We start from the raw sequence: 25,162 nt of genomic DNA, 5'->3' as shown, positions 1-25,162 counted from the left end.
GGAAAAAAACGTAATATTTTAAACTATTTGATTTCTCATTAAAGCTAGGTTACCACAGAAGCTGCAGCCGCTGAGTGCCATATACATGAACAGTAAACGTGCTCACGCATAGGTTTTGTAAATATATGATCCTAAAATGTGCTTTACCTTTAGAGGATGACTGTATCTTGAGAGAGTGGATCAGAAGGCAAGAATATCTTTAGCGGCGAAGAAACGTGCGACGCGGTGGCACCACCGACCGAGCATCCAAACCTTCGGACGCAGCAAAGCTCTCGCACGACATGTGCGCGCCTCTAATGAACGTGACTTTTCAAGTATGATGATGGGCGAAAAACAAAAACAAAGAACGCTGTTCGCTTTAAAAGGTCAGAAAAAGCCAGCAAATGACATTCAAGTATCCTTACGCTATTTTAATGTGCCAGCTTAATGACTTCTCTAATTAATTCGTTCTGTCCATGCTACGTGACATCATACATGGTCACCTGTCCTTCACAACTCTGCGTTAATCCATCTTAATCCACATTTCTCTAATTTTTACCAACTTTTATCCTCCTTAATCCACTTTACTCCTCCCTAATCCACATTAATACATCTTAATTCACCTTGCTATAATTTGTACCAACATTAATCTATTTTATTACACTTTAATCCACTTTCATTCACTTTACTTAACCTTAATTCACTTTAATACACCTTAAGCCAGCTTAATCTAACTTGTTCTAACTTTAATTCGGTATTGCTACTGGCGTCATACAAGACGCTGATGACGGCACTGATGATGATCATTTGTGTTACCCCCAGTTGCGGACAACACCGGCTTTTCTGCCTCATGGCTCATATAATGCTTTCACCTTAAAAATCAATTCGCTTTATTAAAACAGTGACGCGCCTGAAGACATATGTATGTTACAGTTAGGCTGTGTTTGTCATCCTCTCATGTAATTCCGTAGAGAACCAAGTCTGCGAACGACAAATCTGTAGCAGTAGTAATGATGGCTACATACACACCGACTCGGCCTATCCTGTGTTGAGCCATGTTGGGTGATCGTGTTGTTTCTCGGCAACGAATGTCTGTGGGAGACCTCGAGGAAAATTATGCGATTCGCACGCTCCGTGGAAATTGGTTTAAGCGAAGCTCACGCTGGTGTTTTGCGAGCAACGTTGTTCTTGTCAAAGAGTTCACGACGAAGTTCCATGCGTTTGCTTTGAGAGGCGCTTCGATCATCGTAAACGTGTGGCGATCCAACGCCACAGGCAAGTGCGACAGACACCAGAGTCTATTGCACACTCCACACGAAGATTCAAAGCTACCATGCACTCGAGTAATAAACCAGTTTCACTCAATGTCGAAGACAGTCCTGATCCGGACGACGCTTCTTCCGATCCTCTAGCTCCTCCGCATTTAGCACATGTCTATGCCTCATTTTATTGAGTTGGGGCTTGCGTCTTCACTCGATATCAAATGCCACGTGTTGACTCGGAACACCTCGGTTTGCACTTTCTCCGGGACACGCGCATCTTGCAAGGCCGCAGCTAAATAAAAATGTATATTCGGGGGCTTTACGCACAAACCCGCAATTTAATTATGAGACATGTGTTGGGGGACTCCGAATTATTTCTGAACATCTGGAGCTATTTAACGCGCACCTACACGAGAGCTTTTGCATTTCGCCCTCATCTAAATATGGCCGCCGCAGCCAGGACCGCATCCGCGACCTCGCGCTTAGAAGCGCAACGCCATATTGCCACAAAGCCATCAGGGCGGCCGAGGCGGTAGCTAGCAGACGGAAAGTGCGGGGAACAAGCGAAGCAATCATGGCTGAAAAAATGCTCTTGACCTATCTAACTCTGCCACCTTTGTTAATCAGTCAGTGATAAACGGGTGCCATTTGGAGTATACCTGCACATAATCATGGCGGGCAGGGGAATCGGGGGAGGGGGGCGCGCTATCAAAATGTTACGGCTCTAAATGCTTAACAGGTCATTGTAACACACACTTTGTATAGCAGACCCGTCAGTTGCATTGTGCGACGTGTTCTCTGTCATCTAGCTTTCTTTTTCCTTCTCTTTTCTTTTTGTGTCTTTTTTTGCTTTATCCGCAGTGTAATTCCGACTATCAACACTTGGGGTATCACCATGACCAACTATTAATTGATAGCATAGGAATTATCACAGAATACAAGAAAACATGGTTCTCATATTAAATTATAAGTTTTATAAGTTTTTTCTTGTTTTTTATTCAAAGCGTGATGTAATTATGGACACGGACGCGACGCTTCAAAATGGATAGGCCTCCACTAGAATGCTATTTATGATAATGCTAGTGCGTTGATAACAGTCTTTACGTTTTGGAGCTACTAAGCTTCATAAGTAACGTCGACTAATTTTCCAGTTAATAAGTCTTACTAACGCTACAGCAGCTAGCTTCAATTAGTAACGCTTTTATGTGACAAGCAGATGGTAGCTTTGCGTTCCTAACTGCAGCGACCTTTTTGTTCTAACGTTGTATATTGAAATGGGAGATAGGTAGCCAAAACTACCCGTATTTTCTTTGAGTAATAAGACAACTTTTTTGTTTATTAACACATGAACATGCAATTATTAAATTTCGCCTACTAGGCTTGACCCACAATACGGCCACAATGGAAGCGTGCATTGGGAGCGAAATTTCATGAAGAGGAAATCGATACTGAAAGGCTGAGCACCGTAGCGGAAGCGTTTGCACCGCGACCAACAAGCAGCCTGTTCGCAGAACCGCCAAGTCCTTTGTCAACATTCTGCTCGGCAAACAGGCTGCCCGCCCACGTCTCCGGATAGCTGCAGTAAATGAAGCCATCACTGGTTCTCCACTCGAGCAGCTAAGAGCTGTCTCGCTGCAAACCAGCATCCCAGTTAGCCGCTCTTCAACAGAGTCCTGCACGTTCACTCTCACTTGTGTACTCTTTAAAGCTTTTCCCTTTTCTTCTATCGCATCGCCAACGCCAATCTAAGTTCCACTTACCATTTTGTCGCTTCTTGATCGACTTTATGGACGCTTGCTGTACCGAGAACAATCAAGTACCACCTGTCTTAGAAAACTAAGACGAAAGGGAAGTTGGCGGTGAAAAAGACATCTCTCTTGATAATAGATTTCATAAGGGACCGGCCACATTTCTGTCTGCTAAAAAGCAATTGTACATGAAAGAACCTTTTATTTTTTTTTCTTAATTGCCTTTCTAGCTTCTGTCGCCATTCCTTCTGGCTTCTTAATCTCGCGTTCTTTTTTTTTATTTTTTGAATGTTTCTTTAATTGCGAGAGGCTACAAAAAAGTAACGACAAAAGCTTTCATCGTCACCCGCACGTGTCCATCAGCTCATACATTTTTTTCCCTTACCAAAGCCACAATTTGCAATAACGTGAGGTCATGTTCATGATGTGCTTGCGACAAATTGCACCCAACCAGTTTGCTGTATGACGAAAGCAAGCAATGAGCTTTTAATTAATTTATTTATTTTGAAATGTCAGCCTGTTCGTCACTTGTTTCACCATAGATGCATAACGCAGGGTGAATTAAGAAAGGAGAAACATAGGGGCCAACGCAATTATCTGACTAAAGTCGAGTCATTTTGAATACGACCTCCCACTTTCCTACTATCTAGACTTGCGCGAAGCCACTTTAATGATGGTTGCATGGTATCCTATTCCAAGTGCTCATGGTAGCTTAATGACACGTTTTCGCCACTGTAGATAATAGGACTTGCAAACGTTTTCATTTGCCTCTCTCGTTTTTACAAACAATCTTATTTTCTTTACTTCCTTTCTTAGAGAAAAGCCAACTTAAGCAAAAAGCAAACGGTCTCCCATAGCCTCACCACGAAAAACGAGTAAATGATATAAACGAATGAAAAATAAGAAAATGAGGATAAGCACTGAGGAAGGAAAGGAGATAAACTGTAAAAGCATCCGTTTGGCTACCCTACACAGGTACGGCGGAAGAAAATAATACCAAGATGAGAGAGAGAGTCAAAGAGAAAGCTACCTAAACATATGCGCGAGCAAAAAACAAAAAGCCTCGCGTGGACAAAGGTGATCACATAGGCCAGCGTATTCATTCCATTGGATGGCGATCGTTTCCTTTCACAAAACTGAAGAGGGGCAAATTAAATAACAAACAGTAAGTACTTAACAAACGGTACCGTTCCAGGCATTGGTTCCAGCGTGTTTCACGATCCCCTTCTGCAATACATCGTTGCTCAAGCGTTCGCGCTGCTAATGAGAAAACATATAGTTGAATGCGGCGTACCAACTTTGAAGATTGCCGAAAGGTACACGTAATAAAATGTAGAAAGAGACATCGAATAAATGCATGCACATTTTGTTGAACGCCGTGTTTCGTATTCGCATTAAAGCTTAAAAGAACTGTTCAAAATATGTAGCTGAGACAAAAACATATTTAACAACTTCTCGAAAACCTTTTGTTAATGTGTTTGTCACCGCTAACGCAGAACACCAGAGCTGAATTAATACATTACCGCATGGTAAAACTCCACACTGCTGTGGGCATGCCTAGCTCACTTATAAACAGTGCCAATAAAAGATGCAAAATACTACACGAAGTCACGTTACATTCCTTTTTCATGCATGAATAGGTTCCGCAAACTGCTAAATAATGAGCGAAACAAGCTTCTAATGCCATTTTTCCTTTTGTTTTTACTACAGCCCGATACAAATTCCTTTCTTTACCCTAATGCATGGAGCTCGCCGTTCAAGTACAAAAGCGATTCGCTTGATGTATCTACCGCAATGCGCGGCTGTTAAATTTTTATGACTCTGGAAGCTAAAAATACCGCGTTTTCTCTGTATTTTTTTTTTGAACGAGAAGAAAGGGGTGATACCCATACGCGAGAGCATAATATAGTTGGACAAATATAAATTAAATGTAATGGCTTCGGGCCGTTCAGCGGAACAATTGCCGGCTATGTATGCCAGGCTAACCCCTCCTGCTGCAAAACCACCACCACCACCGTTCTCGCAAGCACCTGCACTTGCGCTTGGTTTAAATGTCTTGTCGTCGTCACTTCAAGGACCGAAGAAATATCATAGACGCCGGAACTTTCCCCTGACACAAGCGCTTGTCATAAACTCGTGATTGCGTATTGTTAGGAAACAAATAATTTTTGTTTCCTCATCGGATCGGTCCTTTCGCGTATAAATCGGACGAGCGAGGCGGACGAAACCTCAGAAGCCTTCGTTGTACGTAGCTGCAGCAATCTCTGGCGTAAGGTCAAACAATGACGCAGATAGGCTGGTCAAGACCTCTCCTTCATTTTGTGATGATAGCCTCAAACTATGTCGCATATTATGGCCTATACCAAGGGAGAGTGCCCAAAAATAAAGAGGCGCAGGCAAAAAAATGCATTAAATGAATGGGCTTTTAGTTCACTAAAAGTTCACTAACGTGTGGGATTGAGCGATCAACCTTGAATAATATCATTTCTGTGTTTTCACTAAAAGAAATAAAATGCTAGCAAATTGTGATAAAGAAAGAAATTGTTAAAATAACACTATTGTTAGCCATTTGTGAGAGTTAAAAATGAAGTTCTCTATGGAATTGCATGTTCTTTTTTTTTTGTGCGTGCGCTTCGGGTATGCAAATATTCAAAGGAAAATAACATTACAGTAACATTCAAGGGCAAGCCAAACTGGCGCATCGGAATCTTCAACGCTCTCTTGCTCAGACAGGAGAAACTGCAGCGCATCATAAAAATGGTCAATTGTTTCTATTACATTACAAAACAGACATAGCGAAGAGACTGCCAAAACAGAGCCGCTTGTCGCAGCTCTTTACATGCTGTAAAGCTTTGCCTGTGCTGCTCACGCAGGGGAAGCGCACACACCAGCTTCGTCTTAGCACTTTTATCTCTAGGTTCACTTGAACTAGTGACTCAGACAAGATACGGAACCTGACAGTGGCTTCATGGATGAGATTTCTGAATGTTCATCATCAGAATGTTGAACTTCCTTTCACCGTTGTGCATCCCTATTTCTATGTCATCATCATCCCATATCACACCTTTATGTACCCGTTCCCGCTCTTCCTGTGCAAAGTAGCTGGCTATAGCGCGTTACCTGAAGCCGACCTCTCTGCCTTCTTTCAAATAAATTATCTCTCTCTCTCTCTCTTTCTGGAAAACAACAGCGCAGTCTCGGGAGACCTTCGGCAGAGGGTGGCCAAACATAGCTCCTTCTCCTGTTTTCTTTTCCTCTGTCACTCATCAGTGAAGTTGAAGTCACCTTCTGTCTCGCACGCATTTTACTGTCTCCATAATAACACGTAAAGGCACGAACTCTCAGTGGGAAAGCAGTGCTACAGAGAGCACGTGGGTCCTGCGGCTTTCCTGCAAACGCAGTGCGCATTTCTACATTTCGTGGCCTACATTAGCCGTTCCTGGCTTGTAAGGACGATATATTGATTGTTTTTGCACTACGGGCTAAATTTCTGCCATACCCCACAGCTTCGCATTGTGCACTCAATAATAATGTCGAAAAGCTTCGAACAGCAGAAGCGAAAAGCTGCAGGCAGCATTGAATTAACGTCCGCTCTGGCAGGCACAGTGTTATACAATGTTATCTCTACTCGCCAGACTGCATGGTGGCTGCTGATCAGTGCTGGCACAGGCGAAACCTGACACAGAGCACTACACCGCGGGAGATCCATTGTTACTGCAGCCTTTAGTCTTACTGTGGTGGCGATCTGCGTTAATCTATTTCTTCTTTGTTTTCACATCGACAACATCACATTGTTCTATCAACCATTCTAATAGAACGAAGAGGAAAATCCCAGTTCGTGGAACAGTCAGCAGTGCAGGCACGGATATTACGCTATATACCTTTCGTGAAGATCAGCAGCGAATAAAGAAAGTGATACATCCGAATTATTCCTTATTAATTTTCACTTGCTTTTTTGTGTCACGTCGGTGCTTTATAGGCAAAGTCAACTTCCTATCCATGCTTGACACTTATATTGGGAGATGCTGGGAGCATATTCCCACCTAAGACAGGAGATGACGGTCGATGAAACCAAAGGCTTGTGACTGGTATGCAAAATGGAACTCATCCCCGTACCCACGCGTAGAGTAGTGAGCACAATGCGTTGGCGGGCTAGTTGGCGCGAATCCATAATTACTTTGTTTAGCACAAAACGATTCATTGTCTTGTCTTCTTTATTGTGTCCGTCGTTCTGCACTTAACAAAGTAAGTATAGAGTAGGGAACTGGACAAAGTTAGTTAACCTTCCGGTTTTTATGTCCTGCCTACTTTTTCTTTCTTTCTCTCCAAACTCTCGAATGGAAGTAACGCGTCGTGGTTCTATCAGCCATGAGTGATTGCGCAGGAAGACAATTAAGAAAGAACTATGTTTTTTTTCCCGCTTCCACGCAAGCAGTCTGGAACTGACGCGAGCTCTCTCTACTCGTCCGAGCAACCAAAGCGCCAGCATAAGCCAGGGTGCTTGTGCTACATGAATATTTGACATTTTGGATCTTCAACGTCGCATCGTTTAAAATAATACATAGGCAGAACTTTTATTGATGAGAAAGCGGAGAATGTTAGCCAGAATAGTATGTATCCACCACTTTTCACCAAGGTAATGAAAAAGGCCAGGAGCAAGGGAAAGAAGATGTAGACGGCAGATGATGATGCCATAGTACGATCAACTATATACGCCTTTGTACAAACATGTGGCACTGGCGCGGTACGCGCCAGAGACATAAACGATGCGTCGACAAAAGAATGTTCTTGCACAAACACATTTTGGACATTCTTATTCACACCGCACATACTCAAAAGCGAACGTCCGCTACTCTTCTGACATAGACAGTCAGGCGGTGATATTAAAATTCGTAGAGCATAACCAACCTATCACCATGTGCTAAAGGTATTGCTCGTACACCGTGGATGTGTAAAGCACAACCACCATCTTCAATAAAGTGCCGTGCCGCGGAGCTACCGGCTGATAAGGCCGGGTTGCTCTAAGAAAGGTCCACCGCTAGGAATTGGTGCGTTGACTTCGCATTTATAGCCGTAATTCGGCTAAAAAAGGGGGGCAATTACTTTCTGATTCGCCCTCGTACGTATGCTCCCTATGTCTTAAGAGTAAAATTTCATCGATCACCGCATTCACCTTGTGTAGCATGCTAGGCTTGCTGCAAGGCAAACATCTTGAGGTTTTGCTAAACCACTTTCCTTCTCCCTCTCTCCTTTTCTTCGGTAGAGGTCGCAGATGCGCCTACGAAAGTAGTGTTGACTACTGTTCGTATCTGTACTACCATCTCTACCTTGCCATTTTTGCATAACCTTGCTTTCCGCAATGTCCAGAGACTGGCTCTAGCATTTATCGATATGATAGTATGACAAGATGTAGTTATTTGGTTGATGGAAGCCATTGGGCGCTTCTGCAGAGCATGGCCCGGCAATGTTATCCCGCAAATTTACCACGCCAGCGACTTTTGCTGGGACATAATTGCGTGCTAGCATGTGTCCATCAATGCAGTGCAACACAGAAATATGAGTAACAAGTGGAAGTACTACTTTGTGATTATCCCGGGGCCTTCCTGGTATACACAAAAGTTAACGTTATACACGACGCGACATGAAGCAGACAGGTAGCAGCACCAAACTTACCCGATGTTGTCTACCCAGATAACACTTATAATCATGCAGGGACCGCTTGTGACGTACATGAACCTAGCACACACCATTGCAAACAAGTGATCAAAATCGCAACGACAATAAAACTGCTCTAGATAGCAGCGCTCGAAACAAGAGAAGCATGACCAGCACAATCTGAACTGTATCAGCTTCTGTTTTCAGTAATCGTTTCACCTCGAGCATTTGTTGGTAATGGTGTTTACTGTGAGCTTAATTATCGCGCACGGTTCCTATGTTAGTATGCGTGTTATACAAATAAACACGAGAGCTGAGAATAGTTCTATATCCAGTCTCCTACATACGCCGTCCTGTTTCCGCTACATTAATGTGGATATATACCGTCATGCCCTTCAATTTTCAGTGTATTCTGCCCTGGTAAACAATGGTTGTTTCGCACCCCCATATAGAAACTGTCAGTCTTCCCTTCTTCTCTGCTACTGAAGTCTGCTAGCAGGACCAGACGAAGAGCTCGACATCGGCCACGTCGTTACAACGTGCGCAAAACAGAGAAAGAACACGTCGAGTGTAGCTATATATTATTTATCGAATACAGCACGAATATAACTCACACGATATTTGTCGATCGATATTTGCCGTCTAACCTCCCTGTCTTTCCGTCTATTTCTCATTCTCTCCTTTGTCGGTCATATTTTCGTTCAAGTAACAGCATAAAGCTCTGCTGAAATTTAGCAATTCCTAATATTAAGTTTGTGGGTGCAAAGAGATTACGCACCTTCTCCGTGAATATTCTCGTTTGAGCGGTAAGAATACATGCGATCGACTTCTAGTTTACATGAATGATTTCCCCTTTATTTTACTTGTTCTTCTTTTATTATTTTTTAACAGGGGATGGATGCTAGGGCTCGCACTCGTATTTTATGTAGCCAGTGTTGCTGGCACTTAAAACTGCTCGCCAGAGATTTCGAAATAGATCAATACTTGATGCATGGCCTCCCAGTGCGCAATACGCTGGACAAGTCGCATGAACACGAGTCCTTGTGGAACGGAAACGTGATTAGACAGCGCATAAGTATGTCAGGAACGCACCAACAAAATCAGGAACCACCTGGCAAAAAACAGCGGAAAGCAGCGCTAAACCACGTCGCGACCGCAGCATCAGCGAACATAAATGAACTGGGCTCAAAGTGAAAGGAAGTCTCTCAAAGCGGGGACGGTTGCACTGAAGCTGAAGCGACGCCGGAGTATGCGCTTTGTCCGGAAAACTCAGTTGGAAATCAGTACCGCGGCGTTTGGGCGTGTTGCTATGCCATGATGAGGCTTACAGCGCACAAACATACGTGGACAAAGAAAGACATGGTACGCACAGGCGCTGACTTACAGCAGTCAGCGTCTGTTTTTACCACGTCCTTCTGTGTCCTCGTCTTTTTGTGCTCTGTGGGTCTCATCAGTTGGAGAGGGCGATGTGCTTAAGTGGACGCACGCAGTCGCCTTTACACCTCTCGTTCCGCGGCAATTAGCATTTGCGCCTGCTGTAATTGGGTTAGTGAATTCCTTGAGGGTGTCCGTGCAGCTGAGGAACGTATTCTGCACACAAAGCGGGAACTATATAAGAAGAAGCAAGAAGTCAGGTTTGGCCATAAGGAGGAATGGAGAAACTTTGGCAATTGAGAAATAAGCGCTTCATCTGTTGAACCGAATCAGAGAAAAAAAAAGCCATTGACATCAAGGAATATAGAATACACGATGCCTGCTTTTCTTTCACTTCTTTTTCTTCTTTTCTTTTTGCACGATGGTGGTTATTCAGCAAAAGAACGAGCATTGATAATGTTTGGTCGAACTATCGACAGCTACGTCCTCTACGACTACCGGCTTTCTGCGTACTCTTGGCGGTAGGTGAACTTCACTGTGCGGACTGTCAATGATTGAGACATAGCCGAAAGGGAGCTCAGCTTTAATCATTTTGCCAATAATGCACCCTTTCTTTTTATCACAGAGACTAGGCAGTACTAAGTCTGAGACTGCCTGGGATTTATTTTTATTCTCCTCACGTTCTGGCAACGTCCCTCTGGAATATTTTTTTTCAGCACTCGTTTGTCTCTGATTACAGATTGATTACAATCTGGAAACAGAAATGTTAAAAGTACGCATTCTTTGTCCCTCCAAACTAAACCTAAATTTACTAGTTGTTCTAGTTTTTCGTTTTGCATCTCAAGGACGCGTCGAAAAATTTTAAAGTCATGAGAACGACGTTTGCGCCCGCTCTTGGTCTTGAGGGGATGTCATTCTAAAGAGAATTTAATAAGACCCTGCTTGACTTGCCCATGACAGGCATCGCTTACGCAAGTATAAAGTACGGAACACAAAAGGAACTGACCCTCACTTTAGTTTTTCTGAGCACTCCTTCAGCACTGAAGCGATTAGGGAGTGGAACGTTGAAGTTTCGCCGCCGAAGGCAATGAACTACTTGCGCAAGCGTGATATTCAATTTCCTTTAGTCATCGGTAGACCGTGGGGAAACCCTATTTCCCCCTTTTTTTCCTTGATTGAAAATCACGCCACATGCAGCTGTGCAAGAGCAGATGCCCCTACAGGCGATCAGATAATACTTACTAAATACTTTACCGCTCCCCCTCCCTCCACTCCTCTGCTGTGAATTTTAGGACATGTGGCATGAAACACTGTCCGCATAGTTTAAATGCTCAATGCCGAGCAACTGGTCGACGCAATAGTTGTTACCAACATAAAAGCCGCTAGAGATAGAGAGACAGCTCTTTAAGGAAACGGCGAGATTTCTGCTGGCGTGTGTATAGCCGCATGCATGCTACTCACATGAAGGGGAGACGGAATGAAAGGCCTTGAGAGAGAGGCCGGAAGAATAGAAAAAAGGTATGACAAAGATGGGCTCGGTATTTGCATGAGAAATAATATTCGGGCGATGTCATGGTAAGTTCGATAATTATTTGTGTACTTTGTATACATATAGCGTTTCTTAAAGCCTGCCGATGCCTGAAAGGACAAGGCATATGAGCTAATGTGCATCTCAGCATCAGAGGTGCTTGACTAGTTTTGTCCAACTTGGCTGTCATAAAAAGCATCGAAAAAGCAAATACGTAAACAAAACAAAAGTTTGGCGAGGGTTATCATTCCTGATGGTTACGCAGCGCTCAAACATGTTGAGATTATTGCTATATATTGACGTAGCAATTTTCTTCATTCTTTTATAAAGATGCTGGTGCTAGAAACCTGTTAAATGTGGCCCTCCTCTCTCCCTCCCCCTTTACCATTTTGCAAATGTGTTTTCAAGCCATACCGTCATCTGAGTTAACGTTTGCTAATAAACGCCTATAAGATGAGCGACCGACATTTGCCGTCTTCTGCTTGTTTTGAAACCTATCCCGACGATCCTTGGTGTGGAAAATGCGATAACCACTACTCGTCACCAACGCACCATTTAGCTTTTCGAAAAGCTAAAGCTTGTTTCTGCCCATCTGGCAGAAAAGTTATCGCTGATGACTACCGCTACTTCCGCAATGAGGATGAAGTAAAAGATGTCAAAGCTGCACGCATGTGTTCCAAGGTCGTTAGACCACACTAGCATTACTAGAAATTGCTTGTTAGTTATACAGAGAAGTAGCAGTCACGTGCGACATGGAGTGCGCATTCTCGCCATGCATCTACACTCTCAGAATGGGACGGTGACAGCAGAGACATTAATTGCAAAAACGGTATGGTGCCTGTACTGTACTGAACCTGTACTGCTCGGGAAGTATACATTCGTGTGCACGTTTTCGCGATTAGCGCGGGATGCATTGGTTTCACAAAAACGACAACTGCCACATAATGCCTTGATGGCCTGCAGTGCCTTGCAAATATGCTACACTGGCACAAACTCATTATGAAAACGGCGCTACTGTTACAGTAGCGCCGTTTAAATGTTAGAGCTGTTAGAACCTCGCTGGGTTTCTCTTGACGTGCGAAGCTTCGCCAATCTTAGCAAGGGAGAGCTGAGAGAGAGAGAGAGAGAGTGAGAGTGAAAGCAGAATATGAAATAGCATCGTGCAGCATAGCGACGCGGCGAGGGTAGGTAGAGCCAAGCGGGGGAGAAGGAGCTGCGCGTACGCGAGCGAGAAAAGCGGCACGGATGCGTGCCCCCTCCTGTGGCACTTGAGGTTGGGGAGTCAGGCGAGGGAGGAGCTAGGCGTGTTCCTCTCCGGCGGCTGCTAGGGTGCCTCGATGTCCTCCTCGCCCACCGCTCCGTACAGAGTGGAGACAACCGCGGCGCCTGCTACGGCGTTGTCCATGCGGACGCAGTAGTAGACGCCTTTGGCGGACGCCGTAGGGACGCGTTGCCGGCGCTCGTTGGTCTTATGTGCGGTTTGGCACTACTTTACTGGCCTTCCCCCAGCTCCAGTGGTCTCTTGTGTTTGCGATATCAGAGCCACGCATAAATTTTTATGTTTTGCATGAATATATTCTTTTTTTTTCGGAAGTCCTTAGACATTCTAACCTTTAGCCATCTTGAGTTGGAATGAGTGAGAATAAGACGGCGCTCATGTGATTTTGCTCAGATGAGCTATAAAAGGGATTATCTGATTGTACTCACAGATTAAAGCGTGCTACTAGAATGCCAGTAACACAAATATTGGACGCAGGAAACAAGGCGGGAGAGCGCTGGGTTAGTGCGCTTAGCTGTATGCGGTGCTTGCCCCTAGCTCTTGACGTTCTCTGTTCTTCTAATATTTAAGTTTCATGCCTTGATATTCTAATGTCTACGCGCATATGTACTCGCCTGAACAAAAATATACGGACCAGTCATTCCGCTATAAAGCCAATTTTCTTCTCCGCCTACGAATGTACCCTGATATTGAGGACTGCACGTCCAAACTTGGCGAGCCTGTGGTTTGTACTTTTTTACGCGCAAGCGCACATACGCCGTCTGTGAAATCGGAAGCCGCCGAGCTGGGAGAGGTGCGCAAGCGCCGGAAAAGGAGGGCACCTGGAAACGCAAAGGAGGAGCGTGGTGGAAGGAGGAGGAGGAAGGAAGTGAAGCGTCGCGGAGGAGGAGGGTGGGCAGAGGCGCGCTGGATTCACCTCTTCTGGCAGTGGTAACGAGCTCTGTGTGCGGCTATGGATCTACCAGGTCCGTCCGGCGATTCCGTCCGTCCCACCTGCGGCAAGTTGTTTTTTCATCCACTTTAATTTCCATTAATTTATCGCTTCTCTATTTCATTTATTAAGCACAAGTAATTTCCCCTATGTTGTCCTTGGTGTCAGTGTTTGTTGGCTTGAAATTGTATAAAAGCATGGTGCTGCTGAAGCAGGCGCACGTGGACAGTAAACTTGATTGCAGCCTAGGCTGTGAAGAAAAAATAAAGAAATGTAGCGGCAACTCTGGTGCTTAAACTTTTGCACTCGACTGTACACCCGTCAGCAAAAAAGATGTAGGGATGTTTCACTTCGCGAACGCTGGTTACGCGCAAGCGTATGGGTGCTGTTCCGGAGTTTCTAAGCTCTGCCGTCTTGCCTGACGCACCCGCATTGCCACAAGCCGCCTTGCGCGTTCTTCGGGAGTCTCCCGTCCGCGCCGAGCCCGCACCTTTTGCTGGTCTTATTCAGCTCGTGCCCTGCGCTTGCCCACGACTTCGTGGTCGGTCGACTCGCGCTGGGCCTGCCACCGCTTGAGTTGCTGCTCCATCCTTCTCGCTCGGCCTCGATCGCCGGACGGACCTGGTAGATCCATAGCCGCACACAGAGCCCGTTACCACTGCCAGAAGAGGTGAATCCAGCGCGCCTCTGCCCACCCTCCTCCTCCGCGACGCTTCACTTCCTTCCTCCTCCTCCTTCCACCACGCTCCTCCTTTGCGTTTCCAGGTGCCCTCCTTTTCCGGCGCTTGCGCACCTCTCCCAGCTCGGCGGCTTCCGATTTCACAGACGGCGCATGTGCGCTTGCGCGTAAAAAAGTACAAACCACAGGCTCGCCAAGTTTGGACGTGCAGTCCTCAATATCAGGGTACATTCGTAGGCGGAGAAGAAAATTGGCTTTATAGCGGAATGACTGGTCCGTATATTTTTGTTCAGGCGAGTACATATGCGCGTAGACATTAGAATATCAAGGCATGAAACTTAAATATTAGAAGAACCGAGAACGTCAAGAGCTAGGGGCAAGCACCGCATACAGCTAAGCGCACTAACCCAGCGCTCTCCCGCCTTGTTTCCTGCGTCCAATATTTGTGTTACTGGCATTCTAGTAGCACGCTTTAATCTGTGAGTACAATCAGATAATCCCTTTTATAGCTCATCTGAGCAGAATCACATGAGCGCCGTCTTATTCTCACTCATTCGAAGGTTGTGGGTTCGGTTCGCAGCTGCGGCAAGTTGTTTTTTCATCCACTTTAATTTCCATTAATTTATCGTTTCCCTATTTCATTTATTAAGCACAAGTAATTTCCTCTATGTTGTCCTTGGTGTCAGTGTTTGTTGGCTTCTTATGATATGACTATATATATATATATATATATATATATATTCCATATGCCGTGGTCTTTACACTTTTGCACTCGACTGTACATACGTTGTGAGCAAGTAAAATAATGGTTGCTAGTAACGTGTTTTCTGTGCAATTACTTATAATTCTTTTTATCTTTTTTTTTCTGTTACGCGTTTCTGTCAACAAGATTTGTGTTCGAAGTTTATAGCCAGGTAAAGCCGAACATGTTGAAATTTTTGTTGTAAAACGGCTATTTTGGTAACTTTTTTTTGTTTGAACAGTGAATGCGGAAGTCGAACGCGCAGCACATCGTTTATTTATTTATTTATTTATTTATTTATTTATTTATTTATTTATTTATTTAAGCACCCTAAGGGACCCTTAGGGCATTACATAGGGGGGGGGGGGGGGACGACGAAAATATATGAAGGTATTAGGAACCATAAAAACAATGATCTAAACATCTAGCAGAAACAAAAGAAAGAAGAAAGAAAGAAAGGAGAAAGAAAGAAAGGAGAAAAGGAGTTTTACAATATTTGGCATGGTGAAAAACGCATGAGAACCTAAAGTGCGATGTAGACAATCAGTACCCATCAGAAAATGAGTTTAAGGAAACAATTGAATGATGATTAGGTAAAAAACCTACACAGATATACACATCAGATGAAACGTAATGACTTTCATACAATACCAAGCCCATGAAAGCACTGTTTAAGTAAATAATCAAGCAAATGTTGGTTCGGACAAGTTGATACACTCTAAAAAGGTTAGCAGTGCTGCATGAAATGGTGATGATTCCGTAAGAGAGACAATGTTTGAACGTAACGAGGTTGATTCGGCAATAGATAAAACTAGAGGTGAATTTTGATAAGCGTTAGTCCTAGCAAGTATAGGTTTTACTTTATGAACATGGTGTGTGCGGGTCGAGATGTGGGAAGCGGGAAGAATATGGGCTCGAGCAAATGTAATGTTGCTGTGGTAAAGGCTATGGACGCAGGACAACCGACATAATTTCCTGCGCATGTCAAGTGAAGGGAGATTAAGTAATTTCATTAAGGCGGACACAGTTTGATATCGAGAGTAGGAAGTTAAGATGAACCGCGCGGCTTTATTTTGAACTGATTCGAGTAGGTTCGTGAGATTAGAGTTAGAGTTCGTGAGATTAGAGTTATGATGTTTCATTCGAGGCCCCATATACGAACTTGCGACAAAGTCAATCCACTCTTGCTTGTGATGACCTACCATTCAACGAAACCAAAAACAAACTGAATAATAACGAGGAGATTTTGGCAATAAATCGAGCAGCGTGCATCTAAATTCACCCAGGAGATTTGGTTACTTAGTTTTTCACGTGGTTTACCCCTTAGAGAAGCATAAGCAAAGAAGAACAGATGCCGATAATGTGACAAAGTGCTTTTAGACCTTGTGATTGGCGTAATATAGCAACCATTGATTTTTCTCCAGAAAACCCGCTAACTAACAGAACCGCTTCTTTATTATATATTCTGCTTAAATGGTATCTTTATAAATAGGTACGCGCGAAGAGTTCAAACCTTTTGCATACTAAGGCTGTCGATAACGATTTCCTAAAAGGCTTCGACTCACCACACTATAAAAAAGTTTCTGGCATAAAGAAAAAGAAGAAATATTTAAAAGTAAAGCTCCTTTTTCAAGGAGTGTTTAATCGACCGGGAAGAACTAAAACATCGCGATTTCCTTTTAAAACCTAACAAAGGCGACAATAGAGAGGTAAGTGTATCGACCGGAAGAAACATAGATTGCAATTTCCGCTCTACCACGCTGTGCGGCAACACAGCGTTGCATTTCTTTTTCCAAAGCACTTTGACTTATGCATCAGTTGATGTAGCACAGTACACAGAAACAGCACTGACACAAAGTGTAAAACAAGCTACTAAAACGATCTCGACTACAGGTGCATATCCGTAAAAGAGGCTAGCCCAAAAGCGCTTCGTACATCGTCAGCAGCATGGTTGTGATTATTGCGATAACGAACCTGGCTCTTCGGTACGTTCTGACCTTACTACATCTTCGACTTGTTGCAAGAATTGTTTATCTTTCCCCGATAGAGGCATGAAAACCGCAGCAATTTATGTGAAATGAATGTTCCGAATTGCGGTAAGGATCAACAGATTGCTCGGTATCGCCCTCTGTGTGAAATCTTGCTTCCATGAATTTGTAAAAATTTTACTATCACCATTGCATGTTGGTGAAACGCCTAATGAAAACAGCTAGTGTATCCGTGTGTCGAAATTACTTTTCTTTTGTGTCTGTGCACGTAGCCAAACTTAAAGCTCTGCACAGTTGCGATACATGCAATTTACAGTACTTTTTCGTATGTTTTTGCCCAGAGACGCTGCTAACGAAAAAATATATATATTACCTTTTTGTTTCCATCTGACTGTGTTGTCAAGTTTCAAAATTTCAAGTCACGCAAGGAACCACTGAAACGAGTTCGAGGTCGGTGTGACCGCCTGCAAAGGTTCACACACCAGCGGGCTTCGACTTCGACAAAATAAGCGAGAATATCGCTAGCTTTACTGGCTAGTGGCTCTAAGCGAGCGTTGCAACACAAGTGCTCGTGTAGGGCAGTAAAACTGGCCTTGTGCTGCAACTGGTATATCGATTAAGAAATTGGCGCCTTGACTTCTTGGTTTATTGCAAAGTTAGAAAAATCTGAAGCTACATTTGTCATAGTTCTATTTCTGTCCTAACTTGAGCAGGATACTAGCGCTTGCGCACGCATGGCTTACGGCTCACAATAACTCGCGAGAAAAGACGTTGAACGCTTTCGCGAAGACATGTGCTGCGTGCTTTCTTTGACGGCTTCTACCTGTACTTATGACGCACGTTTCGACGAGAAGCATCGTGTAATGCTCTTCGTTAGCTATGGACATATGCACAAATAAACTATTCAATCTGTGCTCGATTCTTTCTGACAGAGATGGCGAATACCCAGTGACAATGAAACAGACGCTCAGGAGAAGCAATTTCTGGTCTCGATCGCCAGACTAAACCCACCTGCAGCTACGACACACCACCACCAGCGCAGTGTAGTCGTTGCGATCGATGATGAACGTTTAGCGAGCCTCGGCCGGAGCTAATTCAGGAATTTCAAAAATATTGCTTTACTTTCAATGTAGAAAAATGGTAATGTAGGCCTCTTTATAGCAGGCTATCCCAAAATTTAATATACGCACCCTACTGAAAACACTACTCAAGTAAAGAAGGAAAACTTTCACACATTTCACAAGGTGGAAATCCGCACATGTTTTGTTACATACATGCAGCATTCACAGTTGCGCATGAACCTGTTCACAGAGAGTCCAATCGCCCATAAAGACTATCAAAAAAAAGTTTTTTTTTTGCACCCCATAGACGAATCAGGTGCAGGTCATGCACGCTGCAACCTAGAAGGAGGGGCATCTAACACTTAGGACAACGAATATGCAGGGTAAATTGAGAAAGTAATTAGGGGAACAAGAAACCTACTTCGAGAACAGGGATTGCGAATTGTAAAAAACGGTCAAACTACAACAAAACGTTGCTAATTGGACAATTGCTAAACGAAAAATTAATTGGACCGTTGGAGAACAATTGGACAATCGCAAATAAAAAAAATAAAATGCGGCTTGATTTCGGCCTTAGAAATGTGCATCCAGCATTTTTTTTTCCATTAAAGGTTTTCTTTCTTTTTTGTTAAGGAACGTCAGGAGAGAGTTAATAGAGCTACTGGAGCAAACGCAGCTCTGCCATTTCGAATGCAGCTTTAATTACCATTTCACGAGCCAAGGCCAGCTCTCCTCTCTTCGAAGCTGGCGCCTTGAGGGCACTGCCGACTTCGTCTCGGCCGTGAGAAACCACGCGTCTGCTTTCATCCGCCCAGGAATCGATCACTCGATCTCAAGAGGCGCACGCTGTGCCTCAGATTCGTGCATACGAGTTTTGAGACGAGACGATGGCTCGGGCGAACACGTCCTCCGCGATTCAGTAACGGACTTCCAAGATCCATTGAAATAGACAAACCATCCTTGTTCATTGAATACTCAGTCAGTTAAAAACAAAGAACTTACCCGCTGGGCAACATAAACAAAATGCGAAAGGCATCACGCGGAAAATAAAATTTTATAGCAGGAGCCTGAAATGTTCACAGGCAAAGGCACAAACAGGCGCATCCTATGTACGTAAGGAGAGAGACAAATATAACATGTAGGATTTAGCTTGTAATCAGCGAGATCCCAATAGCGTAGGTGATGATTTGGTGTCTTTGCTGTGGAAAACGCGGCACACAAATAGAGCGCAGACCACAACTTGCACCTATTGGGAATGGGTGGTCCAGTTCTTTTCTCCACAGAGTTTGGTAGAGGTTAGGTCATGCAATATTAGCTACTCTGGAAGGTACCGTGTCAGCAGTAGTGTTGCGTGCCTTGTCTTGCCTAGCGTAGCATAGCCTAGCCTAGCTCAGACTAACCTACGTTATGATGCGTGCCCACTACGTGGATTTAGCGTTGCTTCTTCCTTTCCCACTATACTTTTGCACTTCGTCGTCGTTTTCATATGCAGCCTCTACGAAGAAAGTTATAAGTCTGCGCAGAAATAGCGAATTTTGTCGGCGCCTTCTCTTCATGGTTGAGATGTGTGCGTGTGGCGGAGAAATATTCATGCCATTACGTAATCGGCTCACCATCTTGGTTACTCAACGGCGTCAGCGCCCTCCAACGAGATGTTGCAGTTGAAATGTTGTTGAAGCACGCATGGCTAAATTAGACGTAGTGAAGCATGCACGCTCAAACCTATTTGCGTTAGCCAGTACCACTGTCTTCCTTGCGCCTAAAAGAAGTATCTGTGTTTGAAATAGCAGTACATATAGAAAAAAACCCGCCGTGGTTGCTCAGTGGCTATCGTGTTGGGCTGCTGAGCACGAGGTCGCGGGATCGAATCCCGGCCACGGCGGCTGCATTTCTATGGGAGCGAAATGCGAAAACACGAGTGTACTTAGATTTAGGTGCACGTTAAAGAACCCCAGGTGGTCGAAATTTCCGGAGTCTTCCACTACGGCGTGCCTCATAATCAGAAAGTGGTTTTTGCACGTTAAACCCCACAATTTATTTTGTTTAATATACAAAAAAGGCAAGAAGTATCAGACACTCCCGCACTAGTTTTGTCTAGAACAACGAAAGCAAAATCTACACGTTGAGATGTACTTCATAGCTGCGTCAGTTGGATGGTACAGAATTTCGAACGCGGGCAGCAAAGTTCCACAATTCCATCGGCGCGTGGAGGTTCAAAGCGTATAGTAGAGTGCATGACGCCAGGAGCGCCTCTAACACGTGTCTCAGCTCTGCCGGAAACGGTTGATTGGAAAACTGTTGTGCTAAAACTTGTCGACATTCTCCCGACAATCTTGCGGTGGTTTGCATGATACAACCTTTCCACAAGTGTACTTGCCCACTTATCGCAACGTTGGCTCCCGCTTTAACCTTGTTCTCGTTTTGCTCATTGTCTTGACTTTCCATCTCCCGCTTTCCCCGTGTTTTCCCTAGTAGCTTAATAGGCATTATAAAGTGACGCAGAACGCACGTACAGTTTCGAGGCATGAGCAGATCACAAAAAAAGTACATTTTAATGGCAAGCAGTAGAAAGTCAACCGTTTCGCAGATACTGGGTGGTTTGTAATAGCAAAAGGGTTGCAGTTTATCACTCAACGGCACGGGTCGCACAAATTCTTTTCCAATACTGTATTGACGAGTAAGTGCGTTTTTCTAGGTGAAACTCCTCATTATATTCATTCATTCATTCATTCATTCATTCATTCATTCATTCATTCATTCATTCATTCGTTCATTAAAAAGCATCAAACGGCCCAATGAGCAAAAACGCCGGTGTCCGTAGAAGCAAAATGGCACTTAAATTCCCATTGGCTGCGGCGCCACGTCCCGAGCGTGCCTCGACGGAGCAGATACGGCGACGCGACGCCGCGGGGCGAGACGGGTTGTCGTCGGCGAGGCAGTGGCGTGACGGGCGCGTGTGCGAAATTCTGCATGCGTCGTCGCGCTTCTGTTAGGTGTTTTTTTAAGTGCTTTTTTCGTGCTTTCATTGTTTCTTGGCCTCCGCCGGGAAGTAACCGACACTACTTAGAGGCTCTTGTTCAAATTCATATCCTAAAGGAAAAAAGAGGTGGATGGGATCGGTGACGAAGAAAGTAGGGAGCGCGTAAACAAAAGGTACCGATATCCACAACGCACGTCCAAAAGGAGTGCAGAATCAATAAACGTATTCCGTCGCACCCATGCACGTACGTGACCCGTGACAGAGGAGTGGCGAATGAGATTGTCATACATGCGTGCAAGCACACAAACGATTCGTCGGGAAGCGCGCACGCCACAATCAACTTCGCTTTCGCCCTCGATGATGAAGGGACCGCAACGACACCACGGCGACGACCCGGAGTGGACGGCGTCCCGGGGCCACGTTTTGTTTGTTCCGGTGCGTCGTGTCCGAGCCTGCTTTGTACATGCTGGCGCAGGAAACGATTGCACCTCGATAAGTGAGCTGTTTGTCGACTGTAGTTTTACATCGATCGGCACGAAGCGCTGGCCATATAGATAGCGAACCATTCGGGAGCCCGCAGTTTGTAAGAGGTGGGATGAAGACGGCAGTTCGGAACGGGCCACTTTGTTCGGTCATTTCTTGAAACGGGCCTCCCTGTACAAGGAGAAAAAGAAAAGCAATGCGTATGCGTCCTTGTTGCACATATTTCTGGAAAATCATCATTTCTTAGAAAAGGATTCTGATTTTACAACGATTACGGAAACGACTTAATAACGGAAAAGATGGGGAGTGGTTATAATGGCTGCAAAGTCTTTTAGTAGGTCGTCGTGGCATGTTAGCGCTCTAGCTTTTTCAAACAGGTACAAACATCCACAACGTAATAGCTTTTCCAACGAACCTATGCTAATGTAGCGGTGCACACGAGGTAAAACCAGTGCCTATTGAGTTCATACTTTGGTCGTTGCGCGTTCGACAATATGAACATCAGCCGCTTTGAAATAAAGTAATTGCACTGTGCACCCAGTTCTTGTTCTATCTAGGAGGCGATGATAGAGCTGTAATGCCCTGGTTTCCTATTATCAGGCATATTTCGCAGTATGAATATTCGCGCAGAAAAACTTCATTTCCCTCCGGCTCCTTACAGCTGCGCGGCGTATTTTCTTTTTTATTTAGCTTTACCTGAATGTGACTGATTAAAAAGCTGATCGCGTATTTTTTTACGTTGAAACGCTGTCACCAAGCTCTAGGGAATCCACATAGCCAAAAATTACCCAGGCAAGCACCCCGAAGAATCACGCACAGCCGTTTTGTGCGTAAGTATTTGTGAATCAGAACTGCTCTTATGCAATGTCGGTTCCACAGATAAATCAGAGTTATGGGATCTTCGAGTACCTTGCTATCTGTAAACTACAGAGGATGAAGCAGGAAAAAAAAAGAAGTCGCAGTTTCGCTCAATAATCGAAGCATCGATTGCGACAGCAAATTAGTAGACAGTTATACGCAGTAAGAATAGTAGTTTTATCGGCCGTATGTACTTGTACACATTCGCTTACTAATTACGTTAACAAGCATGGTGTCACGCGTACAGCAAAACATGAACACATCTTGTTCGATGACCTCGCACACTCGCTCTCAAAACGCTGGAGGGAGGAAGCGCGATAGCAGCCACGAGGGAATTGACAATTCGCGCTGCCTCTCGCTTTAACGCGAACTAAGCGGCGAAAACATGGCGCACACGAAGCTATCAGCGTTCGGCGCACTCTGCCGCATTGCAGATCGCTTTCAAGACAGGACCGACGCGGCCGCGCCATACTCAGCAGCCGCCGGAGTAAAACGCTCTCTCCCCGTCCCTCCCCTCCCCCCAATGCCTTGCGCGCGACAGGAGAAGGCGCGCTTCCTCCCCGCTTTCCTCCGTTGAACTTGGAAGATTGAGCCGCCATCGCCGGCTCACCCTCGCACGCTTTCACTCACACATACAGCAAACGGCGCGCGGCTACGATGTTATCGCCCTTATGCGGAACATCACAGCGACGGCAGAAATGCGTCTAAAGCGTCCATATAATTGCTATCGCAATAACAACTTGGACGTGGTATCGAATACAGCTAAACCTCAGCGTGAGAAACGGTGATTCCACCGCAATGCCGCAACCTAGGTTTGCTTAAGCGTTTCTGTACTCGCAATGTTACAGTTTTACAGCAAACTTAAGAGGTTTCTTCCACTTCGTTTTTGTTGATTTCAGCGTTTACGAAAGCGAATTCTTGTTCACTTTAAATGCATTCTACTCTAACATTTTATCTCAAATGCATTTAACGCATCCAGCCCCTTCTGGACGCATCTTACGTTAAAGAAGCTAGCCCGGCCTACACCATGCTGGTATTGATTGCCCTCGATGTCAGAAACCTCGTGTTTGCATATAATCAAACCTAGCACATTTAATGAAGGTAAGGTACGCATGTATAATGCACATAATTCATAGCTCTGCACGTATTCTAACCACTATACTCTGAAGGGAGTTTGAAGCTTTGCAGGATGCTGCTTTGTGAAAGAGTTTCTCCGTATTTGTCTACTATATATTGAACACTTTATCAGCTGTATAAGTCAGAACAAATGTTTAGACACATCATCACTCTTCTTTTTTTGCTTTTCTCTCTTTTTGCTGGATCCTTATTATTGATGACGTCGGGATATCCGGCCATTTCGGCAACCTATATTTCAAGATACTCCTCCTTTTCGACAACATCATCGTGAACAACAACAAGAACCTGCATATTTGAAATTGTGCGTACAGCCTCTTTTACGTTAGAACTAGGAAAGGCGGCGCCAATGGGGCTTTTAATATGGTGAATGGACGCAAACAACGACAGAAATATTTCTGAAAGCGCAGCTACCCCGCCCCTTTTTGGCCGCTGCTGCTGCTGCTTTCTTGAAGTGGAAATATTGGTGGACCTTCCCCTGCCCTCTCGATATATTCCAGCGAGAGGGTACATCGCCAACGATCCAGGATACGACGGTGCTTGGAATAAAAGGGCAGTGGTGGCGATCTTCCAACGGATAGCCTCATCCTGAGGCCATGCTGTCATAACAGGCCAAAAGACGAAAATGCGACCGTGACAGGAACGGCTTTCCCGTCGATTCCGTCTGATCAAATTTTTCAGGGACGGTCCGGACGCATCGTGTTGTTGCTGCCTGCAGCGTTCGGGTTTTGGTTATCATTTCTGCTAGCAAATGATGCGTCACTCTGTCCGGATACGCGGTCGGCTCTAGTTCCTTCCTCCGTGCATATTTCTGCATCTGTTCGCAGTAAACCCCCAAGGAAGTTTTCGACACCGGAAGGCAACGTTTTGTATTATTTACCTTTTTTTCTTCTGCTTTCAAATTTTATTATTGTTAGTGTCAATTTTTATTACCGTCATTCCAAGTGCACGAGATTTATTTTTCTTGTTAATCAAATATAAGCGCACGAAGGAACGTATTTTTAGCTGGCCCAATTGCGGTAAAAATTAGGCAGAAAAATCCCCTTGCATTTTTTTTTCAGAACTCGACAAATTTCGTCACAAGTAAAAAGAAACTTCAAGCCAACATCTTATCAAGGAAGACTGCTGCACTATTCTAAGAAGAAGAAGAAGAAGAAGAAGAAGAAGAAGAAAGCGCATACGGTAACCTGCATGTATATATTGATTCACTTGAACCGAGCAATCCTTGGCGTTAAGAGATTAGCTTCGGGACGCTTTGGAGGCTATATTTGATATTGGCTAATCTGTCGCTACTTTCATTTGAGAGTTCACGTTTTGAAGCTTTCAATGAATGGCTGCTTTTAAACTATCCATCAGCGCCACTAAGTCGTGGACCACTCGCGCATGCAAAGTCCGATTTCTAATTACTTGGAGCCGGCTGCATGAATTCCGCACTTCTCTATATAGGCAATGATACTAAGGCACACTTTTTAACCGCTGAG

The 25,162-nt window shown here is 44.6% G+C and overlaps 1 long non-coding RNA gene across 1 annotated transcript in view; it reads left to right on the top strand.

Annotated features, from left to right (window-relative positions):
• LOC142584448 (uncharacterized) overlaps positions 1 to 24,857 on the top strand; it is a 105,182-nt gene extending 80,325 nt beyond the window's left edge. The window contains exon 4 of the long non-coding RNA XR_012828791.1: positions 24,743 to 24,857. This is a non-coding gene — a long non-coding RNA (uncharacterized LOC142584448). The remainder of the gene's footprint in view (positions 1 to 24,742) is intronic.
• The last annotated feature ends 305 nt before the right edge of the window (positions 24,858 to 25,162 follow it).

Source organism: Dermacentor variabilis, chromosome 6, assembly GCF_050947875.1.
Source record: "Dermacentor variabilis isolate Ectoservices chromosome 6, ASM5094787v1, whole genome shotgun sequence".
Taxonomy (NCBI): Eukaryota; Metazoa; Arthropoda; class Arachnida; order Ixodida; family Ixodidae; genus Dermacentor; species Dermacentor variabilis.
Note: the sequence above shows the minus strand (reverse complement) of the source record. Positions and strands in the feature narration are given on the sequence as shown.